The sequence below is a fragment of the Podarcis erhardii genome (assembly GCF_964252035.2).
Source record: "Podarcis erhardii genome assembly, chromosome: W".
NCBI classification, from domain to species: domain Eukaryota; kingdom Metazoa; phylum Chordata; class Lepidosauria; order Squamata; family Lacertidae; genus Podarcis; species Podarcis erhardii.
The window spans coordinates 30,371,996-30,374,883 of NC_138506.1; the positions used below are offsets into that span (position 1 = coordinate 30,371,996).

The following is a 2,888-nucleotide window of genomic DNA, read 5'->3' on the forward strand; positions in this document are numbered from 1 at the left end:
TCCACCCTTCAGCCCAAAAGTGTTGTGGGAGTCCTGCGTCAAACAGCATGGCAGCCACAGCCTCTTGTAGTGTTCTGTTCTTGCGTTCAGCAACATCATTCTGTTGAGGACTCTGTGGTGCTGTCAGTCTGTGACTGATCCCCTTCTGGCGGAAGAAACTCTGCAGTGCAGATCCAGTAAACTCCGCCCCTCTATCGCTCTGAAAGCTAACCAATTTGGTAGAAAATTGCAACTCTACAGAGGCGCGCCTGCTCTCCGCCCTCCCGCGCTCCAGCCTGGCCGGCCAAGAAGCGCTGCTGCGCTCGCCACTCGCTGCAACCGCGAGCGGGACTAGACGGGAAGCGAGCGAGCGCTGCTGCTGCCGCCTCGCCTCCCCCCCGCCGCCTCCTGCGCTCGCCGTCCGGGCCCCGCGAGCCATGGTGCCGGGGTTGCCTCCCGCGGGCTGCAGCCTATGGGCCAGCTGCGCCTGAGCGGCGGCGCCCGCCTGCCCCCCGATGCCCCCGGCGCCCCTGCCTCGCCGCTGCTGCTTCCCCCGCCGGGGCGGAGGAGGCTGCTCGCGCTGCTGCTCTTCGCCATGCTCGCCTTGTGGCTCTGCGTGCTCTATTCGTGCGCCGCCGGGGCGTGCGCCTCCGCCGCGCCGGGTCTCCTGCTGCTGCGCGGCTCGGCACCTCCTGCACGGCGGGCACACAACCCCGCGGCGCTCTCCAAGCTGCTGCTGCTGCGGGCGCCGGGCTCCAAGGGCCAGCTGAGCCGCGAGCAGGAGAACAACGACGAGGACGACGACGGGGGGAATAACAACAGCAACGGCGGCGCTGCCGTGGATTCTCCTCTCAGCCCCATCTCCAGCTTCCTCAACGGCTCCGGCACCAAGCGGCTGCCCCAGGCGGTGATCATCGGCGTGAAGAAGGGTGGCACTAGGGTGCTGCTCAAGTTCCTGCGGGTGCACCCCGACGTGAGGGCCGTGGGCGCCGAGCCCCACTTCTTCGACCGCAACTACGAGCGGGGACTCACCTGGTACAGGGATTTGATGCCAAGAACTCTCGATGGGCAGATCACCATGGAGAAAACTCCCAGCTACTTTGTCACCAAGGAAGCCCCGGCTCGCATCTCTGCCATGTCGAAGGGCACCAAGCTCATTGTGGTGGTGAGAGACCCGGTCACCAGAGCCATATCTGACTACACGCATACTCTGTCCAAGAAGCCTGACATCCCCACCTTTGAGAGCCTGACCTTCAAAAACAGGACTACGGGCCTCATTGATACCTCCTGGAGTGCCATCCAGATTGGCATTTACGCCAAGCACCTGGAAAACTGGCTCCTGTACTTCCCCATTGGGCAGATCCTCTTTGTCAGTGGGGAGAGGCTAATCAGTGATCCAGCTGGTGAGTTAGGCCGAGTCCAGGACTTTCTGGGCCTCAAGAGGATCATCACAGACAAACACTTCTACTTCAACAAAACCAAGGGTTTCCCATGCCTGAAAAAGGCTGAAGGCAGCAGCAAGCCCCACTGCTTGGGCAAAACCAAGGGGCGGACCCACCCCAACATAGACCAGGAAGTGGTCCAGAGGCTGCGGGAATTCTACAGGCCCTTCAACATGAAGTTCTACCAGATGACTGGACATGACTTTGGCTGGGATTGATGGTTTAATGCCGACGTTCTTGCCAGAGTTAATCCCCTCATTTCAGCTTGCTATCCCCCTTATATATGTAGATAGGTCTATATGTAAAATGTACAGAAATCTATTTTATAATAATTTATTTTTAATTCTTAAGCAATTAATTCACTAAGCTGCCTAACCACACTGTAGCAGCCCATAGCTGTGTTTTTAACATTCCACAGTGCTGAATCCTTACTCTGCTCTTTCTCTTTTTTGTAGCCTGGTTCAGTTTGTGCTGGAAAGTGCTTCCAAGTATCTTCTATGAGAAAAATTAATATAAAAGAAAGGTTGGTGGGTAAGGGAGAAAGAATTTTTAAAAGCACAATTTTATTTTCCAATACGGGTACTAGGCATTTTGAAACACTTTTGTGAAAGGCTAGAAATAAAAAAGAAATAATAAAAAAAATTGCAACTCTACCGCTGTGATCCAATCCTTAATCAATGCAGTGGCTTCCCCTTTGTGTTTTATCGAAAAAACCCAAGAGTTCCTCGAAAAAGCATCCACCAAAAGAAGAATGAATTTTGACCGACCCAGAGACTTTACCGGCATGGGTCCACACAAATCTGCATGGACTAGCTCAAAAGGCTTGCTTGTCTCTCTGCTCGACCTGGGATATGAACATGTTTTTACCTTGGATTGCTTACAGGCTCTGCAATCTAAAAACTTATCACATCCCTTTAATTTACACCCCTCTGCACACTCTGGGGCCTTCTTGACATAGGACCAATTCAAATGAGCGAGTCTCCTGTGCCAGAGATGGGAACAGCCATCATGTGGTGGGACGTTTGCACACTGCACCTGTGTTACCTCAGGGGGGTCATCACCAGCAATAGGCATCTCAACCACGAACAGACTATTCTTACACTCAACACTGAAAAGTTGCTTCCCATCCCTGGAAAAAGAACACATGTTATTTGCAAACTGAACACAGAAACCATCAGCTACTAGAGCAGACACAGATAAAAGACAGTTGGCTATTTCTGGAACCACAAAAGCCTGAACATCATTATCTAGGAATGAAAAATAAAGGGTTCCAGACTGAGTCAGTGGCCTTCTGCTTCCATCTGCCAGCGACACATATCTTCCACTTTGCAGTTCTGAAGAAGCCCAGCAGATGACACTAAAGTGTGCGTGGCTCCAGTGTCGACAACAAAGGAGAGACTGGCTTCCTGTTTGGGTTTCACAACAGCCATCGAGGCAGCCAGGTGGTACAGAGATGTTTTCTCTCTA

General features: G+C 53.2%; 1 pseudogene across 1 annotated transcript; it reads left to right on the forward strand.

Moving 5' to 3' along the window:
* Nucleotides 1–451: 451 nt before the first annotated feature.
* Nucleotides 452–2,018, forward strand: LOC309333197 (heparan sulfate glucosamine 3-O-sulfotransferase 3B1 pseudogene; annotated as a pseudogene). The gene has a single exon. The product of its transcript is annotated as a heparan sulfate glucosamine 3-O-sulfotransferase 3B1 pseudogene (transcript).
* The last annotated feature ends 870 nt before the right edge of the window (nt 2,019–2,888 follow it).